The sequence below is a fragment of the Lampris incognitus genome, chromosome 6, assembly GCF_029633865.1.
Source record: "Lampris incognitus isolate fLamInc1 chromosome 6, fLamInc1.hap2, whole genome shotgun sequence".
NCBI classification, from domain to species: domain Eukaryota; kingdom Metazoa; phylum Chordata; class Actinopteri; order Lampriformes; family Lampridae; genus Lampris; species Lampris incognitus.
In genome coordinates this window covers 18,214,822-18,235,369 of record NC_079216.1, presented here as the reverse complement: position 1 = coordinate 18,235,369, position 20,548 = coordinate 18,214,822, and the positions used below count along the sequence as shown (strand labels likewise).

Genomic DNA, 20,548 nt, shown 5'->3' with positions numbered 1-20,548 from the left:
GTTGTGGGGATGCTGGAGCCTATCCCAGCAGCCATTAGGTGGCAGGCGGGGAGACACCCTGGACAGGCCGCCAGGCCATCACAAGGCTGTGTGTATACACAGACATACATGTATACCTTTCTTAATCTTTCATTTAGATGAAAGCTTAAGAAATACCTGTTCGAAATGATCGTCCATCAGGAAGGCGATACATAGATGCAAATGTAGCACATTTCTGATATTGTCTAGCAAGAAAATGATAACCATCAAGTGGAATTAACTATTTAAGTACACTATGGTGCATGTGCCTTGTTTTGAATTGCATCATCTAACTGTCAAGTGGCATGGAAATTAAGTTTCATGCAATTAGGAACATGAAAGTTTCACTACATAAAGCCAGCCTCAACCATAACTCTAACAAGGTAGTCTTACCATGAACTATGAAATTGTGAAACAGTGGTATATGCTCTTCTATTGTAATAGCACCCATCTCATCCCATCATCAGCCGCTTCTCCGGGGTCGGGTCGCGGTGGCAGCAAGCTAAGTAGAGCACTCCAAACGTCCCTCTCCCCAGCAACACCCTCCAGCTCCTCCTGGGGATCCCAAGATGTTCCCAGGCCAGATTTCCAACTTTGCTTTAAAAAACTTTTTCCCAAATTCCTGGTTAAGTACCACACAATACACATTTTTAAAGGAAGTTCTACAAATCAGAGATGTTGCTGTTAACATGGAGTTGTACCCCGCTCCAAATCTGCATGGTGTAAGCTAGAATATAGCGAAGCAACGTAGACTCCGACAGCTAGCAACCTGCTCCAACATGTTTTCTGTTACATGATGTGATTTTTCTACGGTTGAGAGGAGTGTGTCAGTATGTTGTCAGTATTTGAGGCAACAAGACTAAAATGTAGCTTGATTAGCCACAAGCGAACTTGGTGCCAAACAAGGTAAACATGACTGAACATAAGAAACTCCCCAATACTGTCAGTCTATAAAGATTAAGCTTTAGACAAGTTAAGAAAAATACAGATTAAAACACTATATGTACAAGAAATTACAAAACATTACAATATATACAAGAAAGCATTAGGGGGAAAATTAATGCGAAATCAAAAGTTGATTGAAACCGGTTCAAAGTAAGGGGAATTTGCAATGCTTTGAATGATTAGTTGATTCCCTCTTAGATGTACACATAAGTAGTCTTTTTTTAAAGAGTTGTTTTGCTCAGAATCTATTGCCATATGGTCAAGATTCATGTCATGGGTTGTTTGATCAGTTCAAGACTAAAACTATATAGGAATTTTCTGAAATGTCTATGAAGAAAATGAACAGGACATTTACTTCAGGAACTCAGCCTGCTGAAAACGAGGTCAGTCACGTTTCAGATCTAGGGACAACCTCTAGAAAAGTTTCATGTGGGCAAACCAAATACCCTACCTTACCCAGGCTAGACAGCTTAAGTTAGGTAGTGAAGTCGCTACTTGATTAGCTGGTTCCAGTATCATTCATCTGTGTGCTGTTCATCATGAGAGGAACTCCACTTGAGTCATTAGCCAAAATAATCAAACTGCTGTTTATTTAAAAATCAAGGGGAATTTATTCTCTAATCATCCTTACAGTTTTGATCGCCCACTACCAGTACTATTTAGCTCTAGCCTGATTGCAGATTGCCAAGTTCAAAACCATCTGAAGACCTTTAAATACGCGTCATTCCTATACTTCTTGTCTCACCCCCAAAGTCTCAAAAGAATAAGTCTACCAGATACAGTAGCCCAGATGTACAGTGATCGACCCGAACCCTTGAAGCAGGAGTATAAAAAATTACACCCATACGTATTTAAAGAAATCTGTCAGAGATTTGTCAGATGAAGATTTGACAGGTTGGACAAGAATAGCATTGACTGCTGCAGCATCCTGACAAAGCAACAGATAAATGCAGACAAGCCAGCCCCAAACTATATCCAAATATGGATACCTACAGACATGTACACAGACGATTGAAAAATTAAGATGAAAAGATATATTCAATACTGCAGATATTTTAGCCATCCATTATCCAAACCGCTTATCCTGCTTAGGGTCACGAGATGCTGGAGCCTATCCTAGCAGTCACTGGGTGGCAGGTGGGGAGACACCCTGGACAGGTCACCAGTCCATCACAGGGCCCACTAACACACACACACACACACACACACACACACACACACACACACACACACACACACACACACCTAGGGACAATTTAGTACGGCCGATTCACCTGACCTACATGTCTTTGGACTGTTGGAGGAAACCCTCGCAGGCACGGGGAGAATATGCAAACTCCAGATATTTCATAGTTATTACATTTACATGTACAAACCAGGCGTAGGCATCTCCCCTCCTACAGTGTTCATACTGGGCAACAAACCACCTCATATTTCACCTACCAGGAGAAGAGAAATACACGCACATGTGAACAGAAACAAGTCTTTTTCCTGCCATTATAAAATGCAGCGCCCAAGTCAATTGAACAGGAAATAGTATGTGTGTGTGTGTGGGGGGGGGGGGCTTAAGCTAAAATATATACCTAACAAAAACGTTTTGCCTGTCAGTCTGTGGATGTGCAGCCTCCTGGGTGGACCCTTGCACAAATGCGACCTACTCTTGACATGAAATGACAGAGATCAGGTTATCTTAATTTCAAAGCCCTTACTGAAAGATGGCGACAGGCATGGGCACAAGTCCATGAATACTGGGATGGCATCCAGCGCTTTACCTATGCTCCCAGCAATTGGGTTAGTTGTTGTGTCAAGAAGGGCATCCGACGTAAAATTTTGCCAAGTCATTATGCGGATCAACAAGACCATACCAGATCGGTCAAGGCCCGGGTTAACAACGACCGCCATCGGTGCTGTGCCCTCAGAGTACTGATGGAAACTATCAAATCCGCTGTGGCGACCCCTGGGAAACAGAAATAGCCGAAAGAAGAAGAATTGAAAGATTTCAAACGTGTTTAACCGTCACAGTTTCCATGATATAAAAAGAACGAAGGCAAATGCCTGCTCCGCTGACTGACTTGCATTCATTCTGAAGCGATAAAACAATGGAAAGAGAAGGCTTCAAATGTGTTTGCACACGACGCCGGTAAGAAAACACAGATCAGCCAAGGGAAATGTTTTATTGTAGCTCTTGAGATGATTTCAAGCTGTGACTGTGATTAATCCTACTCTTGAAATTGTATTTTTATAGCGGCGTTTTAACATTGGAGACTATGCTTGGTGGTGAGTGGACCATGCACACGGTTGACTTAAATCGGTCAGCAACAGCAACGTTGGTTGAGCGAGCTAGAGAATGAATGGAGAGAGGGAGCAATGATAGCAAGAAGAAACATTTTTCGAAGGTTTTTAATCACCGCAACCATAACTGCACAAAAAAAAAAAATGGGCTGATCGGTCCAATAGTTTGCGAGATTAGCTGCGGACAGACGGACACACACACACGCACACACACACACACACACACACAATCCCCTCCAGGCTACTGCCTGATGGAGATAATGAATTTGTGAGACAGCAAATAAATATAATTCAATGCTAGGTAAAAAGTTTAGAGCTACACGATCACAGAGAAAGACCCTGTTGTGAGCTAGTGGCAGGCAGCACGAGAAAATGGAAGATGGGGGCCGGTAATTAACATTTGGTTGCATCTCTTAGAGAGGGATTGCACACCAATTAGCATAGCTGACGGTAGCAGTGCCATCATTTTAGCGTATCGCTGCTTTGTAACATATGAACATAGCACTATGGCAGTACCAAAGTCTATGGTCCACAGAGGCCAAGTCTAAAATGATATAGGAAGAAGCGGCCCTATTTGCAATGCTTTGTATGTAATAGATGCTTTACAGAGCGAGCAAAAATACACAATACACAGAGCAAACAAGAATACACAATAGTAGATCTTCTATGACACAAACATAATGTAATGTCTTTAATTTTTTGAAGCCATAGAACAAAGCACCACCCGTGGCGACAGGCATGGGCGCAAGTCCATGAATACTGGGATGGCATCCAGTGCTTTACCTGTGCCTCCGTCCATAGGCTTAGTGAAGGGCATCTGACGTAAAATTTTGCCAGATCATTATGCGGATTGACAAGACCGCCGTCGGTGCTGTGCCGTCACAGGGTACCGATGGAGATTGTCGAGTCTGCTGTGGCCACCCCTGGGAAGCAGGAGACACGCCGAAAAGAAGAACAAGAACAAGACACCACCCCCTAGCAAGATCTTCTGCTAAGCTTTGGAAACCTTAGCCTCTGTGCAGATTACATGTCGGAGAAAAATCCAACATCCCTCATAAAGAAAATAAAATAAAATCATCACATTAATCACTCTTGCCATGGGGCTGAGTTAAAACTAGTAGAATAAAAATATTGGTTCCATCATGAGCATCCTAGTCTTTCTGAGAGTATTTCCAGGGTCTCTGCTCCTTTTGAAGTGAAGCCCATACTTAACTGCTGCTTTGCCAAAACTAAGCATTAGTAATCGGTTGTTAACTTTCTGTAAAGCATGTATGACTGGCTGATAAATTATCCTATACAAATGATCTTATTCCATGATATTTGCAGAAATACTTTAGCTGAAATATGTTTCAGCCAAAGGTGGGTTAACAGAAGATCCTCCACCAGCCAGCTGAGGTGTCAGAGAGCCCTGAGGCCATTATACTACTGGAAATACAGCAACGACAGCCTGTCAGTAGCTACTGCAGTTGACAAGTGCACTCTCAGTGTCTTCTACCTTCAGCACTCGCTCACTCGCTTCTTACTCTTAGGCCTAGTCCACACGTACACAAGTATTTTTCAAAACATAGCTTTTTCTATGCGTTTTGGCCTTTTGTCCACATGTAAAGCGTGTTTTAGGTAACTAAAAAGTACATTTTTCTAAAACGCCTTCTAAAGTGCAGATTTTTAAAAACTCTGGTTTCTGTGTATCCGTGTGTACATGTAAAAACAGAGTGTTTGGGAAATGATGACGTCACACCTCAATTAATGCATGCTCATTGTTGCTTTGTGTGTGAGCATGCACCTGAAACAACAAAAAAAAAACAATGCAGATATATACCAGTTTGTTTACATTTGGTTAGCACTGCTAGGTCTAATTACAAGTTTACAACTTAACTTAGCATTGCTGCACCACTTCACCGGTATTCAAAGAGGCCTGGCTGCACCCAATATTACTTGGCTTCCACGTTTTAAATCACTACCACCAAAGGAACATAAGCTCACGATGCATGCTCAGAATGTCCTTCTCCGGTATTTGATGTGGGGCTGGGTGATATATCGATAATATATTGATATCGTGATATAAGATTAGATATCATCCGGGATTTTGGATAGCCTAATATTGTGATAGGGTATAGGTGTTGTCTTTTCCTGGTTTACAAGGCTGCATTACAGTAAAGGAATGACATTTTCTGAACTTATGACTGTTGTAGCTGTTCTATTACTTGCTTCTACCTCATATCCACATTAGTAATGACTTTTTATCAAAAATCTCTTGCAAATATCTTATGAAAGAACCAACAGTCATCCCTACAAAGTCATCATAATATCGATATCGAGGTATTGGATCAAAGACATTGTGATATATGATTTTGTCCGTATCGCCCAGCCCTAATTTGACATATCAATAATGTAGACTTAATCGCCACCTACTGGCCCGGCATGGTTGTTTGAGCATTTGTAGTCGTTTTTATGTTCTCGTGTGTACGGAGATAAAAGGTCATGGGGACAGAATTATCTTTTTAAAACAGAGGATGAAAATATCCCATTTAGAAAAGAGATCCGTGTACATGTGGACTACGCCTAGTCTGCAGGTACTTACTCAGTACTGTCTCAATTTCTTCCACTCATCCTCTCGCTGCTGTCAGAGGCAGGGTTCAGGCAGCGGTCAGGCTTTTTTATTCCCAGATGCTTTTCCCTGGAGGCCTCCAAGAGCAGCTCCATCACATGCCAGAGAACCACCCAAAATATGGATGTAGACACACACACGCACATGCACTGACATGAGGAGGGAGGTGAATGACTGGCGTTTTTTAGTATCTCCATCCAAAAAGCCAAAATAAACAGCAAAGCCAACACAGCAGCTCTGACTGTTGAACTTTTCGTTGCTTTCAAATGTTGGTTAACAAGAGCGTGACTTTGTCTTGCTGGCTGACAGGGCACACCAAGTGTGACAAACAATTAAGTACGGAGTCACCCGTTGACCATCCAGTGACCGGAACTGGACAATTTCCCCCAAAATAATACAATCAGCCAGCCGACCAACCAGGTTTAAATACAGCCAGTTCTGATCAGACTAAACATGTGACGCACTGATGCCAGTTTCACACCACACACTGAAGAGATGTGGAGCGGACAAGTTCAAAAAGACCGCAGACCACTGCTCAACACCAACTGCATGAACCAGTAGCTCGCACTTAATACATCGGCCATATGGGCGTGTGTGAAATGTGTTAAGTGTGTGATGACTTAGTTTCCTGTGATGGACTGGCGGCCTGTCCAGGGCGTCCCCCCGCCTGCCGCCCAATGACTGCTGGGATAGGCTCCAGCATCTCCATGACCCTGAGAGCAGGATAAGCGGTTTGGATAATGGATGGATGGATGGATAGTATAATAGTTGTTCAAACTATTCAGGTACATTTCCTCACCTAACTATGTCTCGGGGCAATCAATTTTTGTTTTATGTGCAGACAACATTTGTCAGTACGCATGCTGATTTTTTTATTTATTTTTTTTATGATCAGGTGGTCACAAAATAAGGCAGTGAAATGTCTAGTTGTGGTGATACCAAAAAATGTTACAATAGGTTGTAATCTGGAGCACTTTTTCCTTTGCAATTTATTCAAAATGTCTAGAATATTTATTTCGTCTTCAAATGATATTTCTTCAAACTATCTCAGGGTTGTGAAATTTACCTTATATGCAAACAGATGGTGCAGGCTGTTATTTACGAGAATCTGAAGAAAATCAGGATTGGTGAGTCAGGCTCATGTTGCTGGCAGGTTTTACTGCTGCCTTTCCCCCCCCCCCCCCCCCCCCATTGTGCTTGGCCAATTACCCCACTCTTCCAAGCCACCCCGGTCGCTGCTCCACCCCCTCTGCCGATCCGGGGAGGGCTGCAGACTACCACATGCCTCCTCCGATACACGTGGAGTTGCCAGCCGCTTCTTTTCACCTGACAGTGAGGAGTTTCACCAGGGGGATGTAGTGCGTGGGAGGATCACGCTATTCCCCCCAGTCCCTCCCCTCCCCCAAACAGGCGCCCCAACCAACCAGAAAACGCGCTAGTGCAGCGACCAGGACACATACCCACACCCGGCTTCCCACCCGCAGACACGGCCAATTGTGTCTGTAGGGACGCCCGACCAAGCTGGAGGTAACATGGGGATTTGAGCCGGCGATCCCCGTGTTGGTAGGAAACAGAATAGACCACTATGCTGCCCGGACAACTTCTCCCCTTCTTTGCAGACTTACATTGTAATACTAACGGTTCGTGCACTTTTTCCAACAGTGGTTTTCAATGATTTTTCCATGATTTCTCTGTAACTTTTAGCTTTATTTCTATGACCAAAAGAAACAAATTTTTAGAACAGCCAGTGAAATCAATGAATAAAGATGAATAAAGTATTTCTGATTCTGAATGTTGTAATACTATATATGATGTGGAAGTCAGTCTATATTTCAAATACTATATATTCCTTTAGAACAAATATATATAACTAGTACAAATGAGTCATAGGTAAGAGATTTATCCAGGTCCATTCTGATAGCTACTGCCTACCTGAAAGAATGAGTTATTGACATATATAATTTGGAGTGGGAAAGTAAGGTGTGTTTCACGACATACGGTAGTTATACCAATTTGTCAAAAAAAAAAGAAAGGAAAACACCGCCCCCCCCTTTTTTTCAATTTTTATTGAGGACCTATTGGAGGGTCCGATACCAGCACCTGCGGTAGTTCTTTGGCGTTGTGCCTCCTCTGGGTCATTCAGCTGAATAGTGTTTATAAAAAGGTAATCCGGTGTCCTTATGAGAGACTACGAAATGCTTCCATACTGCTGCTGACATGTTCGCTGTTGAAATAGTGGTCATTAAGTTTCACCAAATAGGAGTAGGGTGCTGTTCGAACATATCATAGGTAAAGAGTACAGGAAAGCAACAAAAACCCCGTTAGATATTTGGTCAAAATATTCCGCATTAAAAAACATTTAAAAATCATAATAACATATAATATATATAATAAAAATATAATTATAATATAAATATAAAAAAAATAAAATCTTTAAAAAATATTCAGCATTCAGTACGCAGTAACCTGTAACCAGAAACCAGTACGCAGAAACCAGTAAGCAGTACACAGTAACCTGTAACCAGAAACCAGTAAGCAGTACACGGTAACCAGAAACCAGTGAGCAGTACACGGTAACCAGTAACCAGAAACCAGTAAGCAGTACACGGTAACCAGTAACCAGTGAGCAGTACACGGTAACCAGTAACCAGAAACCAGTGAGCAGTACACGGTAACCAGTAACCAGAAACCAGTAAGCAGTACATGGTAACCAGTAACCAGAAACCAGTGAGCAGTAAGCATAGTCTCCTCCTGTTACACGGTGGACTTGTTGGAACAAATCTTTCCAAATCTTGCTAGTGAACTTTTCAATAGTTCTTCTGGGGTTATCAAATCTTCACCAAACCAGATTTAAACTCATTTCCATCAGTGACTTCAAATCGGCTTTTATCCGAATTCCAAATTGGCAGCACGGTGGCGCAGTGGTTAGCGCTGTCGACTCACAGCAGGAAAGTCCTGGGTTCAAACCCCAGGGTTGTCCAACCTGGGGGGGTCATCCCAGGTCGTCCTCTGTGTGTAGTTTGCATGTTCTCCCCGTGTCTACGATGGGTTTTCTCCGGGCGCTCCGATTTCCCCCACCATCAAAAAAGACATGCATGCTAGGGTTAATACTCCTGTCTGTGCCCTTGACTGAGGCATGGCAAGACGAACTAGAGTTGGTCCTCGGGCGCTGCATGGCAGCTGCCCACTGCTGCTAGCTACTCAGCTAGGATGGGTTAAATGCAGAGAAGAATTTCCCCACAAGGATTAATAAAGTATCTCAAAATCAAAAATCAAATCAAAATCAAATTTCATCTAAGATAAATTCTGGCATGACACTGGAAATTCAGCTGCTATTTCTCATCCTCCGAAGGGGACATCGACGTTTGTATTTGCTCCATAAATAACCGGATTTAATTAACTTTTTCAGTGCTCCAGTTAACAAAGAACTGGTCATGTCTTTCCACTGTGTGGAGACATTTTGCTTGACTTGCACGTTTGACGTTGTTTGGTGCCTAGCTGACTTTCTGACAGTCGTTCCATTGGCTGATGAAAGACGTGGAGGCCTCTGCTTATTTGCCTGCCGACACAAAGTGCCTGTCTCATACCTGTACGTCCAATACCCAGAACACATGTTAAGGGACAGAGGTTTGTGGTATGCTAAGCCAGAACTAAACCATATATGTGAAAATCTGCACACGATAAATCAAAAAGAAAATCCATGTTGTCCGAGTTCAGGTTGGGACGGGACAGTCTCTTGTTGGTAGAGTAAAGGGGAATATGTAGAGGAAGATGAGTATCTCTGGTTATTTTTAAACATATATTCTGGTGCCCTGGACAGGCCACCAGGGTGTCTCCCCGCCTGCCGCCCAATGATTGCTGGGATAGTCTCCAGCATCTCTGCGACCCTGAGTAAGGATAAGCAGTTTGGATAATGAATGAATGTTCAGCATTTTTACTTCATTGGGGCCAATACAGAATACTGTTGCTATTTTCAGCCAAATATTTTTGACGGGTGAATATTCAGTTCATCACTATCAATTTATGTCACAGAACTATATAAGTATCATGAACGACCAGAATTACCATTACAAGTCTGCAACTACTATATACTGTATCAACACATATCAATACATATCTGCAATGGGTTACCCCTGGATTTCTTCTAGCAATGGGGGTAACTGCAAGGATTATCAACGTCCGGATCTATTTCGAGGCATTGTCATGTTCTGAATGGTCTGTATTAAAACTGAGTAAAACCAGAGTACTCTACATGTTATTGCAATTGTGCTTCCAGTGACTAAGAACAAAATTATGCTAAAATGTGCTTACATGGCACATTAAATTACAATCTCTACTTCTAAACAAACATGTGAAAATTAATATTGTATGTTACTTTGAACAACCACATCAGCTAAAGTAACATATTGTACAAATGCAGGCTGATGTAACTGAATAGGATTACATTCTTGGTGAGTACCATTATGCATTGAGGGAGTGAGACTGATGAGGGCCATTTCTGTTGAGACTATCCAGGTGTGTAGGCTGTCAAAGAACACAGGCCGCTGTCCTATAAGGACCAGCTCAGGGACAGGGCTATGTTAACTTAAAAAAAAAAAACTAAAAAACACACTATTGACCGGTACAATTTTCAAGTTCTGGAAGGTGATGCAATTTTCTCAGTGACGATCTTAAATACTGATGGTCTTAATAATTTGCATGCAAATAAATATCCTTTTTGATATGTTCTAGTACTGTGGTATTCAAGATCATTAATCACTGAATATCCAAATAAATGGGCCTAATGCCTTTGTAGTCACTCATTTTAATGAGTACCATCTGCTGGGCCTTTCCTAGTTAAAAAAATTAAACAGCACATGGTGTTTTATGGCTTCGTCCTGGCAGCCAACTGTGGGAGAAGTCACATAGCGACAAGTTTGAAGAGGAACCAATACTGTTGTGACTGTGAAGATGTGGCAAAATAAGTACATACTAAAAGACTTCTGCCAACAGATATGAAATCATCGAAAGCTAAAATCTGTGTTCAAACATGCTTTTATTTGCTTGGTGGTGGAGAAGATGCTGATATGTCAGCACTAGCAACTCATTTCATTTCAAATTGATCTCTGGAATTAGGTAGGCTATAAAACCACTGCAATTTATCACCATGGTATCCATAGTTGTCAGCAAGTTAAACAATAACAGGACTTCAGGACTGTAGCTTCATCAGTGACCTCAGAAAATAGCCAAAATTAGACAAATCTATATTCTTTAATAAGGGCACTGTAGGCACAGAAGGGAGAAGGCCACTCCACATAACAGTGACATGTGGAAGCTATTCATTAAAACCCAAGACAAGTGAAGAGGTCATAGGTCACCACAAGGTCAGCAGTGTCAGGACAAAGCTCTGGGGACTCGTTTGTTTGTTTCAGAACTGGAAATAAATAAATGGGAAGCCAAAGCTATGGCTGTATGTTGCCTTAATACACTCTTTTCAAATTTTACTGCTTTATCATAGCAAGACCAAACCACCTCAAAAGACAAATATGGCTTTGTTCAGACTGCCAGCCCAAATCCATTTTTTGGCATATCCAGATTGTATCCAGACTGATTTTAGAAATCGGCATTTGGCGGCACAGTGGCGCAGTGGTTAGCGCGGTTGCCTCACAGCAAAAATGTCCTGGGTAGTCCAACCTTGGGGGTCAACCCAGGTCATCCTCTGTGTGGTTTGCGTGTTCTCCCAGCGTTTGCGTGGGTTTTCTCCGGGTGCTCCGGTTTTCTCCCACAGTCCGAAGACATGTAGGTCAGGTGAATCAGCCGTACTAAATTGTCCCTAGTAGGATTCCGATCCGATCCACGGCATCGGGTCGATACTGGCCCAGAATGCTGGATCGGATATCCAAGAGGAGAAAAAAAATATGATCCGATACCTATCCAATACAATCCATTGGGGAAAGCTAGCCTAAACACTCGCCTAAATGCTTATAAAATTATTTCTTCTTCTTCGTCGTTTTCGTCTTTTCCTTCTTCGTCTTCTTCTCTTGGATTCTGGCGGATCGCAGACAACTTAAAGGTGCAAACCTCCACCTACTGTAAAAGAGTGTGTAACATCTTTCTGGCTTCTTCATATTAGCACTTCCCATGCCACACAACTCCGGTTAAGCAGCGCAGCGTTTCAAGTGATGATAACAGTAGTAAAATTAGTTGCATGTGTATTTTCATATTGACCGCCTGGTTTTATACATTGACTGACAATTTGGGGAATTGTTTATTATTTTGTTTATTGTTTTTTTTCCTAGTGATTCTGAACTTGTGGAGTTTTCTTAATAAATTATTTTAATACCTTCTTCTACTTAACCTATGGTCGTGCCATTCACTTCCTGAGTCGAACCTATGTTAGATTTCTGGTCCAATGGTTATCAGCACACACTAACATTAATTAATATAGTGGTCTGATACAAACCCTGATACTAAGAGTTACATTAGTGGAGTTAACAAGTGGAGTTAACAAGAGTTACATTAGCGTTACATTACTACCCGTGGAATAGTCATGTAAGTGGTGTGGAAGTATTTCAGAGGAAAATAAATCCAACAGCCGAATGCAAAATTTGCAATAAGTGGTGTGGAAGTATTTCAGAGGAAAATAAATCCAACAGCCGAATGCAAAATTTGCAATGCAAATGTTTCTAGTGTGGCAGTGCTGTTGGTCGGTTTAACACCACAAACTTAAATAAGCATTTGGAAAAACACCACACGGAACAACACCAGGAATTTCTGCATGCAATGAATGCAAAGAAAAACAAAACTCCCCAACAGCAGACACTCGTGGAATCAATATAAAGGCGAAAGAAACTGCTCCCAGACAGCAACAAGGCGAAATCGATAACGGAGAAACTAGTTGAGTTTATGGTCCTGGACAACCAACCCCTTTCTAGAAAATGTGGAGTTTCAACGCTTAATTGAGCACCTCGAGCCTCGCTACACTTTGCCTAGCCGCCATTCTATAATGGAAAAGGTCATCCCTCGTATGCACAACGAAGTTTGCGATTTTCTCTCCAAACTCTTGGAGAATGTAGGCGCACTTAGTTTCACAACAGACATCTGGAGCTCAGACGTGAGTCCAATGTCCTTGCTGAGTCTGACAGCGCATTGGATAGAGCCAGATTTTACCTTTAAAAAAGTGGTGTTGCATGCCCGAGAGTTTGTGGCTCACACACAGGAGATTCCATTATGGCAGCCATTAATGAAATGGAATGGAAGTGAATGGAAGATTAATAAAAACAAAGTGCATGTAGTTTTATGGGATAATGCACAAAATATGAAGAAGGCTATGGATCAACTTGGCGTGGTGAGTTTGGGATGCTTCGCGCATGCAATGCAGCTAACTGTGCATGAGGGGCTGTTGACGCAGCGCAGTGAGAGTGACGCACTGGCCAACGGGAGAAAACTAGTAGGCCACTTCAAAAGTACCCTCCTTGATGCTGTCAACAGACATTTTAATGACGTGGAATCTGAGCCATTATACTCAGTTGCAGCTCTGCTGGATCCACGTTGCAAAGACAGGTAAGGGAATTTCTGTTAGCCTAATCTGATTCAATGTTATGTGTGTGTGAGAGAGAGTAGAGAGAGAGAGAAACAAATTTGAGTGAGATGTTTTTAGGTTGGTAATTGGCTATTATAAGCAAAGTGCTTCCATGTATATTTTTTATTATTATTATTATTTGTTATGCAGGTGGCTGGCGTGACAGAGAAAGATGCAGAGGACAGGAAGAGATGGAAACAGATGATCTGCTGTGGTGACCCCTAACGGGAGCAGCTGAAAGTAGTAGAAGTAGTAGTAGCAGTAGTAGTAGTAGTAGTAGTAGTAGTAGTAGTAGTACAAGAGTAAAACAAAATATTAGATTGATATCGGTATCGCCAGATAGCCAAAGCTGTGGTATCGGTATTGGAAGTGAAAAAGTGGTATCGGGACATCTCTAGAGTTGTAGGTCTGTGTGTGTGTGTGTGTGTGTGTGTGTGTGTGTGTGTGTGTGTGTGTGTGTGTGTGTGTGTGTGTGTGTGTGTGTGTGTGTGTATGTGTGTGTGTGTGTGTGTGTGTGTGAAGACCCTGTGATGGCCTGGCGGCCTGTCCAGGGTGTCTCTCCGCCTGCTGCCCAATGACTGCTGGGACAGACTCCAGCAACGCTGAGAGCAGGATATGCGGTTTGGGTAATGGATGGATGATTCTAGAAAGTCTGGACAGGAAAAAACCAAAAAAAACACATAAAATACGATTTTTGCAACTCGGATCTAAACCACATTTGGAGGTGGTTTGAAATGCGATTCCAATTGGATGTCTACAGATGCGTCTCAGGCCGGATGCTCTGGGCGCCAAAATCGGATTTCAAACTGTGTTTTGCGTCACTCTCAACAGGATGGCGCCACACCTCTCGCTGAATACCTGCCTTGATAATGCCAAAATGTTGGGCCTAATTCTTAAAATAAATTTTAAAAAATAGAGAACTGCAATGGTGTATTGTCCCTGTATTGTCCACTGTATCGTACTGAATTGCAATCGTGTGCCCTGAATCGTCAGCCGTGTCAAACCGTGAGATTTGTGAATCGTCCCAACCCTACTAGCTACGTATACATGGAGCCTGATGTTCCCATAATAATCGGTTTAAAAGCCCAAACAATAAAAATGCTCCATATAAACGTCTCAGTCAGAATGAACAGACTCAAACTGACTGAAATGTCAATCGACTGAAGAAGGGTAGCTTAAACCTTTTCATAAATCCATCACAAGAAAAACTGTACCATGTACAGGAATTAACCTGAGTACTTTCTGGCTGCGTTCTTTCTGCGCACGCCCTCCATCTTGACATAAATGCATGGGGATGTACATTTCTCCACGGCTACGTAGGCGGCTTCCAAGCTGAACCACACCTGCTGTGCAGGGAGTTTATTTTTGATTAAGCATGCGTTGTTTATCAAGCTGCTGCTTGATTAAGAGCGACACAATAACAACGACTACTGCGCTGAATAGACAACAGATATCCTTCTTCAGAGAGCTGATCAAACACGCGCCAGAGATATTGCTGAATCGATTAACAATGAAAGTTAGCCATTGAGGAAGACAAATGCATGATGTATTCGTCACTTTTACACATGTCAGAGCTGTGCTGATTAAATGCATCAGTGCATGTGAACTCCAGATCGTATTAGATCATATCCCATTGTAAACTGTTGACCCAAAATTTTCAATCAGAATGATTTCAATCAGAATGAAAAAAAAAAGTGCATGAAACCACAGATAGTGTTCTTAGGATCTCCACCCCTTTTTCAAAATGTGAACAGGTGGCTACAGGCTAAAAACAAGTGCTTATTTACTCTTTAACTGAGCAGGGTCTATCAGGTTCTCTGAGGAATAGCACAAGGGTGCAGTGAAATGAGGAAGCCATCTTTAGCCACAACTCATACACCGGCATCAAGACTTCAGCACAGTTGCTGCAGAAATGGCTTAGGGTTATTTGTACAACAGAACCGATGCCATGAATCTGGCACAATACTTGCCACAGACACACGGCATTTGGTGGGTTTCTTTTAAGTAAAATGAGATAAAACGAGTACAACCTTGGCTTTGGCATCTGCCATTTTTCACAGCTTTGCAGCCTAACCAAGTAAATGTATTTGGACAGAAGCCCTCGATGCATGGTTGAATGCAGTTGGGTCTAAAACAGCACTACTGGTTGTGATGCTTTGTGGAAAAGCATCTGCATTTCCATTACTGATTAACTACCTGTTTACATTTCTTTATGACTTTAAGACCGATATGGCAGAGTTACTTAAACTACAAAATTGTACTGCCGGCCTGTCCAGAGTGTCTCCCCGCCTGCCACCCAATGACTGCTGGGATAGGCTCCAGCATCCCCGCGACCCTGAGAGCAGGATAAGCGGTTCGGATAGTGGATGGGTGGATATCTTCAGGCATCTCTGCTGACTTGGAGTGTTAGTAAATGAACAATGTGAATTAAAATTGATCACTAACACATTTGTATGCTGCATCGTGTTCTGCTGTGGTTCAATTTCAGGCGAGTCTGCTTTGGTTGTAAGAATACATTTGATTCAATCCAACTGCTGTCTCTTTACTTAGCAGAGCCCAAGGCAAGGTCACTCTACCAGTCCCAGACCTTCACCCAAACAAGCCATCAAGGCTTCAGAGACCTGGGCTGACTAGTAATGTTTTTGAATTTGGAAGTTGACTGAATTGACTAGACATGTGTATCGCTCCAAACATCTTAATTTATCACCACTTTCAAAGACTCTGTCATCTTTTTAAACTTTTTGCTACATTTTGTGGAAAGTAAAGATAGGAAGAATTGGTGGCCAGGATGCACCAAAGGTCTTGGAATGGATTCAAACCCAGAGCTTTAAATTGAAGCCTAAGCCAATAAATTAAGTGTTAACTGGCTGGAGACATGACCTGATAAACTATCTAAACTATTAGGTAATAATACAAAGGGAAACTTGGGACTGAGCTCTGACATTCATTCAAAATGACAAGTTTGCTTTAATTTAAGAAATAAGCCCTTAATTGTTCTTTCATAAAATGTAAGGTACCACTCTGTAAAAGTGTTTTCATTTTTTCAGCTAAGGATTTAGGTTTCCTACAATGCTTTAATAGTTTCATCATAATATTTTCCTAACTTTGAGCTGTCAATCACTTGCTTTGACAAAGAACTGTCAATCATTCCATTCAGCGGCGAGCTGGCAATCATTTCACATTGACCGATGAATCATTTGTCAGTGTAAATGTCCCATTGAACAGTGTAGTAGAGGGAGCCATCATAACCTGTTTCTCTTTGCTATTGCTAATATGCCATATTACCTCTAATATATAGACTCTGACATCATCTACCATGTGCTATAACTGCACTGTGCAAAACTGTCTATGTGAGCGACACACCAGGTTACATATCTGGAATGTGAAAACTTAGAACTAAAACAGATTCTTACGTGGTTTGAAAGAGCTGTCAATCCTTTGAACAGCACAGGAAACATTTCTTTGTAAAATTAACGCCAACTTTCTTCAATAAGTTATTTTTCAATGCAATATCTACAAGAATGAATATATTCTAAGAACATGTGCTACTAAAATGGTAGCCAAATGGAAGCTTGCTGTAAACCAGTGTCATCCAATAATGAGACTCAGAGACCTACCCTGCTGTAGTTGGACATAAAGGAATCCCAACGTATTGACCTTTGCCACATTACCACCACCACATAAAGTTAAGTAGGCAGCATTAAAATGGTCATTAAATTCTAACTGCTGCCTGATAAAAGAAACGAGAAGCTATAGTGCCACAAAGTAGAGGGTTAAACTTGGGTTATAGCTCAGCTAACTCCAAAATGTCAAAACTTTCCCCAAAGGCCAAGGAAAAACTAAAGAGGAGACAGGATGCAAATTTTACAAGTTAAAAACTTCAAGCTTTGACTGAAATATAATTGATCAGAATAAGAATCCAACTATCTCTTGACTGAACTGTGCAGTGAGGGAAGCAAAGCTGGCTGGACGATTTATTCTCCCCACCTTTTACTTTAATCTGCAGAGACAGAGATGCTGCTGTGTTTCAGCAGTTCATTAGCTCAGGTAAATCCTCAGTCATTCTGTTGGGGCAGGTCGGAGCTGGGTACAAACCAGGCTGGTACTTTGCTGCCGCACAGAGTAATGACAGGCGGATCTCAGATAACAGAGCCCTATAACCTTCTTTCCACTCCTTAACAGCAGTGGGTTGTTCTCCAATATAACTCCCAGAATGGGAGCAAGGAGATGTGCAGTGAGATTGGCTAATTTCAGTTTCCTTGTTTCTTTTGGACCCTCCTCCAGAGGGTAGACAGAGGTAGACAGTCAGCGGCACAGGAGCCCACCGTCACTCAACCCACCGAGACCGAGACAGCACAGTGGCGCTCCCATTAATCTCTGCTGCCATCACAACGGAGCCGTACCCTCCTTGCACAAGACCATTATAATCGATAGGGAGGAAAAGGCCATGGGCATACACAGTAATGTAGCACCAGCACCTGAACTGATTTTTACCACGTATCACCCATCACATGACCAGGTTAGTAGGATAAATATCTTCTTGGTAAACAGTCAGGTGCCAGGCAAATGAACATAGGCCTGTGGAGTGGTTCACATTCCCTCAAGTAGTCTAAACAAATCTCTCTCCCTGAACCATGTCCTTCCTGGGTTGATTAGGGACTGCTGAGAATCAATCAATAACTCAATCAAGCACACAACAAATTGTGTAATCATTAGACATGGCGGATGCTTCACATTATGACATATGCAGCATCCTGTTGGATATGATGGGATTCTGGAAGATGTTTTTACTGGTTAACAGTTACCCACTGATATGACATCTGTGCTGGTCAGTGTGGTGAGATCCAGAGGAATAACCACTCACAGCCAAGACGACCAGTCCAGAAAAGTAACAAGGGCTCACACAACTGAAAAATTACAATGGTTGCATTCATTTGAACACCACAATTGGTGCAACTATAAAATTTTGTTCAGTCACAACAGGTCGCTTCAAAAGAATTACTCAAGTATTACACTGCCGCTTGACTGTTGGCCTAATTACAGCGTTTCGTGTGCATACTGTGACAGTTACATGGCCCAGAAATGATAGTTCCACATGCTGATCCTGGAAAGTGCTAGCTATAAACCCAACAACATCAGCCAACGTTATGCTCCTCTGGTCTTATCAAGTCACTAAAACACACTAAGGATAACCTGTTCTGTCCAAGTTAACCCAACCTAATCCACAGAATACAAATAAATTGTGGGTAGCATCCTGCTAACGCCATTTTATAAGTGTTATGTATGGACGTATACCCTCTTAATCGTGACGAAAACGCAAATGCAACCAATATACAGCATAAAACCCATTTGGTTAAGACAAACTGCAAATTCAAGTAAACAAAACATATGAGTGGGTTTCCCCAAGGCTAATTTAGCAGTGCTAGCTGATTTAGCCGGTAGGCTAGCTAGCTATCCGTGACAGAATAGCCCACACTGGATGTCAGTGTCCTCACGATCATATAAACGCAAGCGAGGGCTGCCTGTCTGTGACTATTTGCTTGCTTGTGCTAACATTAGCCCCGTTGCACCAACACTTCCAGACAGGGGCACGCGTCGAATAATAACTATATCAGACCACAACTTTCTGCGTTTAACAGCAGGCCCGCCGTAGCTCACTACCAGCATGCTAGCGGCAGGCTAGCGGGATGGCTCCTGGCCCCGGTCTCTCCAGACAAAGACAGGAGAGGAGGGGAGGGAGGAAGGGAGGGAGGGGGGGACTCGAGGCACAAGCAGCAGCTAGCCAAAAGAGCTAGCCCGGCGCTAGCTAACAAGGCTATCCCGCGTTTCAAAAGTACAACCAAATTCCACCACTAGAGTCAGCTTCAAACTGTTCACTCACCCCTGTTGGCAAACCCTGTCCCGGCGAATATTCAGGTACACTCCATAAGTTCCGACTGTGGGGGTAAAACAGGTCAAACAGCCCCTGTTGTCGCGGATGGTACAGACGGATCAATCAACGCGCTCCCATAAAATCCCAGAGCGGCACGGAGGAAGATCCGATTCAGCGGACCGCAGCCATCACGCGTTAATATCCCGTTCAAAATTGAACAACACCGCGGGCATTTTGGATTCAGTTTCACGCCTGGCAGAAAAGACACCACGTCTCCGGTTAGTCCACATTAAACGTTATGTTCCCCCCCCCCAAAAAATCCCATTCCGACTTTATTCCCGCTCCAACACCGACGAGAGCTGCTGCGCTGTGGACGTAAATGGCTGTTTGTATAGCTCTGCGCTGAGAGTGTGATACAATGTAACCAACGAGCAAAATGGACCGCCTGCAAAACCAGGAATACCAGATCACTGGCTGTCCTCGGACGGGAAGTACGGGAGTGAAACCAATAACTGGATTTGGCAAGGATTGGGATTTAATTTTTTTTTTTTGCCCGTGTTTTCCAGAGCCTATACGACAGAATACAGGAAAGACTTTTGAAGGAATATTTTTGCATTTGGGTTTAGTCTGTACTTGCGGGGATGCACGAGACACAATATTTTTAACTTAATATCAAATGCGAATGGATGTAAATGAACCGCTGCCCAAACGGGTGTGAGGGGAGAGTGAAATGGTTGAATATTTTCATACCTCTTTATACCTCATTTTTATACCTCTCCTTTTTTGGGCAGGGATTGCACATAATTAGTTTGCCCCCTGACAATTTGGATCCATTCTACCCACAGGCCTACGTATGAATTTGTGCTGTAAACTGCATGGTGCAGATTGGGAAAATACTTCAAATATGCTGCTTTGTACCAATAATCATAAACAAAGTTATATAACTTACAATGCAGATGAGAAAACTGAGCTTTGGATGATGTTTTCCCTCGTATGCAGTATGTTTTCCCTTGTATTCAGTACGTGTTTTGCCCCCATATTCAGTATGTGTTCCTCCCCCATATTCAGTGTGTGTTTCTCCCCCATATTCAGTATGTGTTTTTCACTGAAAATGTGCGATTTGTTTTCGTAAAGTATGTCAAGAGGGAAAAGGCTGCTATCCTATCGAATTGTGACTGCGAACTTTGACTGATTTTCCCCTGCTCCCTTATCATTGCAAATCTCACAGTTGGACTTTATGTTGCATAGAGGC

General features: G+C 42.5%; 1 protein-coding gene across 1 annotated transcript in view; it reads right to left on the bottom strand.

Moving 5' to 3' along the window:
* Positions 1 to 19,620, bottom strand: part of znf609a (zinc finger protein 609a) — a 151,837-nt gene extending 132,217 nt beyond the window's left edge. Inside the window, exon 1 of the mRNA XM_056281501.1 lies at positions 19,306 to 19,620. The gene's annotated coding sequence lies outside the window, so the exon portion shown is untranslated. The remainder of the gene's footprint in view (positions 1 to 19,305) is intronic.
* Positions 19,621 to 20,548: the final 928 nt, after the last annotated feature.